Below are 6599 nucleotides of genomic sequence, written 5' to 3'. Positions count from 1 at the left end.
GGTACCCAAGAAAGATAGGTGGATTTTAGATAGTGGTTGCTCTAAACATATGACTGGAAATATTCAATTGTTGTCATCTTTTCAAAACAAGGATGGAGGTACCGTTACTTTTGGAGATAACAACAAAGGAAAAGTCATCGGTATTGGTTCCGTAGGTAATCCAAACAAACCTATCATTGATAATGTTTTATTAGTTAATGGTCTTAAACATAATTTACTAAGTATTAGTCAACTTTGTGATAAAGGTTATAAAATTGTTTTTGAAAAAGAATCATGCTTAATTTATGATATTGATTTAATAACCATTATTTTTAAAGGTTATAGAAAAAATAACATATATGTGTTATCAATGAATAATATTTCAAATGAACATTGTCTTATTGCATCATCTAATGATTCTATTTTATGGCATAAACGTTTTGGACATGTTAACTTTAAACATATGTCTAAGATTTCTAAAAATGATTCAGTAAATGGTTTGCCTAAGATGTCATTTAAAAATAATTTTTGTGATGCATGTCAACAAGGAAAAATGCACAAATCTTCTTTTAAATCTAAAAACATAATATCTACAAATAGACCATTAGAATTAATTCATATAGATCTTTTTGGTCCATCTAGAGTAGCATCTTTAAATGGAAGTAGATATGCATTTGTTCTTGTTGATGATTTTTCTAGATTCACTTGGGTAATTTTTCTTAAACATAAAAATGATGCTTTTAATGAGTTTTCTATATTTTGCAAGAAAATTCAAAATCAAAAATCAACTTCTATTATCTCTATACGTAGTGATCATGGAGGTGAATTTGAAAATGAATTATTTGCAAATTATTGTGATCAACATGGTATATCACACACATTCTCTTTTCCTCGAGCTGCTCCACAAAATGGAGTTGTAGAAAGGAAAAATAGAACCTTACAAGAATGTGCTAGAACCATGTTATGTGATAGTAATTTACCTAAATATTTTTGGGCAGAAGCCGTATCAACAGCATGTTATGTATTAAATAGAGTTTTATTACGACCTATTTTAAAGAAAACATCTTATGAATTATTTTATAACAAAATTCCTAAAGTATCTTACTTTAAAGTTTTTGGTTGTAAATGTTTTATCTTAAATACAAAGGATAACTTAGATAAATTTGATTCAAAATCCGATGAAGGAATTTTTGTTGGATATTCTAATCACAGTAAAGCATATAGAATTTATAACAAAAGAACACAAGTTATTGAAGAATCTTTACATGTTTCTTTTAATGAAAGTTTTTCAAAAATACCTATTATACTAAATAATGATGATGATGTAATTGATACCATACAAGATACTCCTATGATAGATATTACAAAAGATGATAATCTACAAAATGATTTACCTAAAGATTTTGTAGAAGTTAAAAATCATCCACATGATTTAGTTATAGGAAATATATCTGACAAAGTAACTACTAGATCACATTTTAATTTGATTGCTCATAATGCTTTTATTTCAACTATTGAACCTAAAAATATAAAAGAAGCACTTCTTGATGATTCATGGATAATTGCTATGCAAGATGAACTTAATCAATTTACTAGAAATAATGTTTGGGATCTTATACCTAGACCTCAAAATAAATCCATTATTGGAACAAAATGGATTTTTAGAAACAAATTAGATGAATTTGGTCAAGTTGTTAGAAACAAAGCTAGATTAGTTGCTCAAGGTTATAATCAAGAAGAAGGAATTGATTATGATGAAACTTATGCACCAGTTGCACGATTAGAATCAATTAGGATTTTACTTGCATTTGCATGTTTTATGAATTTTAAATTATTTCAAATGGATGTTAAAAGTGCTTTTTTAAATGGTTTTATAAATGAAGAAGTTTTTGTAGAACAACCTCCAGGTTTTGAACATGAAAGTTTTCCAAATCATGTTTTTAAACTTAAGAAAGCATTATATGGTCTTAAACAAGCACCTCGTGCATGGTATGATAGATTAAAGAAATTTCTTTTAACTTCAGGTTTTGATATTGGAAAAGTTGATTCAACATTGTTTATTAAGAAAATAAATAAAGATATTTTACTAATTCAAATATATGTAGATGATATTATTTTTGGTTCTACTAACAATAATCTTTGTCAAGAATTTGCTAAGAATATGCAGGATGAATTTGAAATGAGTCACATGGGTGAACTAAATTTCTTTCTTGGACTTCAAATTAAACAATTGAAAGAAGGAATTTTCATCAATCAAAGCAAGTACGCAAAAGATTTACTTAAAAGATTCGGATTGGAAAATTCAACAAGCAAACCAACACCTATGAGCACTACTACATCTCTTGACAAAGATGAAAATGGTAAGAATGTTGATCAAAAGCTCTATCGAGGTATGATTGGATCACTTCTTTACATTACTGCTAGTAGACCTGATATTATGTTTAGTGTATGTTTATGTGCAAGATTTCAATCAAATCCTAAAGTTTCACATCTTAAAGCAGTAAAAAGAATATTTAGATATATTAAAGATACTACAAATTATGGTTTATTTTATCCAAAACATAGTTCTTTTGATTTAATATCATATAGTGATGCTGATTTTGCCGGATGTAAATCTGATAGAAAAAGTACAAGTGGAACATGTCATTTCTTAGGACATTCACTTGTATCTTGGTTTAGTAAGAAACAAAATTCAGTATCATTATCAACAACTGAAGCTGAATATATTGCTGCAAGTCTTGCATGTGCACAAATATTGTGGATGAAACAAACTTTAACTGATTATGGCATAAATTGTCCCATATCATCTATTATGTGTGATAATTCTAGTGCAATTAATTTATCTAAAAATCCTATTCAACACTCACGTACAAAACACATTGATATTAGACATCATTTTCTACGTGATCATGTGCTTAAAGGGGACATATCATTAGAATTTATACCTACAGATCGTGATCATGTTCTTAAAGGTGACATATCATTAGAGTTTATACCTACAGATAAACAAATTGCAGATATATTAACAAAACCCCTAAAAGAAGAAGTTTATGTTAAATTAAGAAGAGAATTAGGTATATGTTCAATTGAAGATTTAAATTAATTTTTAAAACAAACATATATAAATTTATACTTTAAATAGTCGACTAATGTGACTTATAGTCGACTACATGCACAAGTATTACTAATAATTTTTTTTCTGAAAAATTACAGTATAGTCGACTACTTACCTTTATAGTCGACTACTTAATGTTAAATTCTTAAAATCAACTTTCTGTTGTTTACAGTGTAGTCGACTACAATACAGATTAGTCGACTACTCTGAGTTAAAATCTAAAACTCATCTTTCTGTCATTTACAGTATAGTCGACTACTTTGACTATTAGTCGACTACTAATTCTGAACATTCAGTTTTTATTACAAGTGGATATTTTCTGTTTTTAAACCCAAAACCCAATACCCATACCCGTTTTACTTAAGTAAAATTCATCTCAACCATTCTTCCATTCATTTTTAACTGCACCAATCCTAACCATTCATCTAAAATTTAATCTTGACCCTACATTCTATTTACCATCTAATCTAAACCTTACATTATTAAAAGATAAATTAAAAAGCAAAAATAACCCACTAACTCTACCCAAAACCGAAAACCCATCTTCCCCATCTTCTTCTCTTCAGTTTCACCGATTCCAGGTTAGGGCTTTTCTTGTTTCTAAAATTTCCTCATCAATTTCTTTATTTGTCTTTCAATCTTGTCAAGCTATCAGGCTCATTAGTCGACTAATCCAGGCTATAGTCGGCTAATCTAGGGTTTCTACAGTTTGGGGTATAATTCTAAACTTGCTCTTTTATTCTCTTATTATTTATCTAGTTCATCATGTCTAGATCTAAGAAAGCTAAGCAAACTCACAGTTCCCTAAATGATGAAATCATTGTTTATTTAAGAAGTCCTGAATTATTGGAAGAATTTAACAGACTATCATCTTTGGAAATTCTTCCAGGACGATTTGTGAAGTTCGATGATTTCATTCCATGGAACTTTAGTTCTTATTTTGAAAATGTGGGCTTGCTTGAGTTATTTTCTGCTGAAAATAAGAAACCATCATACCCATTTCTTGTGCAATTGTTCTATACCAATATAGAACGTGTGGGTACAATTGGTGGTTCTGAAAAAATTAAAACCCTTGTTAAAGGAATGGAGATTGAATTAACTACTAAAACAATTGGTAAAATATTCAACATTCCTTATCAAGGAGTTTCTCTTAGCTCTGTTAGGATGAATGATTCAGACTTGCTATCCAATCACATATTTCTTCCAGGACATGGAAAACCTTTGAACAATTCAAACAAACTTCGTCCATTTCCTAGGTTCATTGCTCGTATTCTAGCCTATAACTTGTTTCCAAAAACTGGAAGTTTTCATTTCATTTTCCTAGAATTAGCAAAAGCTATATATGCTATTATGGGAAATATTCAAGTTAATTGGGCTGAGGTTTATTTTGATAATTTTCTGACTATTCCTAGAGGATTTCTTCCTTATGGTGCATTCCTATCTAAGATCTTTGATAAATTCCATGTTGATCTCAAATCTGAAAAATCTGTTGTCCGTTCAATTGAATTTTTTAATTCAAATGCCCTAACTAGGATGAAATTGATAAATTTTGAAATCCAAGATCACAATCCTCAAAATGAACCTGTTCAAAATGAACCTGAACTTCAACAAGAAGATATTCCACAAACCTCAACTCAAGCTGGAGCCTCTTCAAGTCAACCTCCACCATTTCCTACTGAACCTTCATGTTTTTCAGACGTGCAATACAATACTTTGAGTGCACGTATCCTAGAACTGGAAACTGGTCAAAGAGCTATATATGCACAGAACAGATATATCATCAGTAATCAAGAAGACTTAATCAAAAAGTTTGAAGACTTGGACTCAAAGCTTAATTCATATTTTCAAGGCCAACAACCTCCTCCAGCACCTTAGGGCTTGTTTCTGTTTTTTGGTTAAAACAATTATGTTATTATGTTTAAAACTATGTGGTTGTCATTATGCTTAAAACTATGTGGTTGTGTTGCTATTATGTCAAGTTTGCTACAATATGACTGTATGTTAAGTTTGCTATTATGTCAAGTTTGCACTATTATGTGTTAAGTTTTCTACTATTATGTGTTAAATTTTCTACTATTTTGGTTAGTTAATATAACTGCTATATATATTTTAAACAGATCATGGTGATGAACATTATGGAACTTGTGGTCTTTATGGCAAGTCTTTGCTTACCAATATGGATGGGTGAAGTTATGGACTATGTTCATAACCTTGATGATTTGTTTGAAGTGTTAGCTCATGTTGACGAAATTATGTTATGTTTAGGTTATTCTTTTTGTTGATAACAAAGGGGGAGAAATAGTTAACTAACTTTTATTTTTTATTATAAATGTTAATTTTTATTATGAATGTTAAAAACTTTGCATATATGCAGGGGGAGTAAGTATTACATGTTTTAAAATTTAATATGATGCATAAATTATTTGTTATCATCAAAAAGGGGGAGAATGTTGAATATCATTTCTCCATGATAATGTTTTGATGATAACAATTTATATTGTGTGTGCACTAACTTTCATATGCAGATTTCAATATCAGAATATGTACAAGTGCAAGTGGATATCAAGGCATTTTGAAGTGAAGAAAATGAAGAACAAAAGATAATGTATTTGAATTTTTCTTTGCTTAGAATATTTGTACAAGCCTTGATCACACACACACGCACACACACACAATTTTAGAACACACTAACACAGGCTTAGTGTGTTGGTTAACTATAGAAATCCCCTATGTTAACCATTAGAATAGTAGTTAAAACTTAATTATAAAAACTCATTATTTCTGAATATTTGATCTTAATAGTCGACTAATTAGAATAGTAGTCGACTACTCATGTATATAACTCAAATACAAGTTTCTGTCTGTTTACAGTATAGTCGACTAATTAACATTATAGTCGACTACTGAAGAAAATGTCAGTTTTCATGTTTCTGTTAAATTACAGTGTAGTCGACTAATGAGAATTATAGTCGACTACTAAGAACATTTTCCGAAAACACAGAGTCTGTCTGAACTCAGTGTAGTCGACTAATGACTACAGTAGTCGACTACAAGAGACAGTTTTTCAGTTTTCAGAATTTGAATATCTGACAGTTTTTGGCCGTTTTTAAACGTTTTTAAACTTTAAAAACTTGTCTTTTCAAGGGCTATATATAGGTTATTTGTTCAAAAAAATTGTACATGCATACATACCCATAAGCTTTGATTCTTGTGCAATTTTCCAAGTGAAAAACATTCTGATTAAAAGAATCCTAAGCCACTGCTGCACATTATTACACATTCAAGGCTTATAGGATCATTGTGTTCTTCTTCAACAAGTTTTCTCTCGGTTGTGAGAGGGTTAGTCTCTTGGGTTAGAGATTGGTGTTCAAATTGACAAGGAGTTTGTCAATTGGTGTTGCAATTTGCAGGGACTTGCAAATTGGTCAGGTTTGGGTTTGATTTTGTAAGTTTATTCAAAATCATAGTGAAAACTCTCAAGCGGGATTTGCTTGGGGACTGGATG

The sequence above is a fragment of the Asparagus officinalis genome, chromosome 4 (genome assembly GCF_001876935.1).
Source record: "Asparagus officinalis chromosome 4, Aspof.V1, whole genome shotgun sequence".
NCBI classification, from domain to species: Eukaryota; Viridiplantae; Streptophyta; class Magnoliopsida; order Asparagales; family Asparagaceae; genus Asparagus; species Asparagus officinalis.
The sequence above is the reverse complement of the archived record's forward strand: the minus strand, read 5'-3'. Positions refer to the sequence as shown.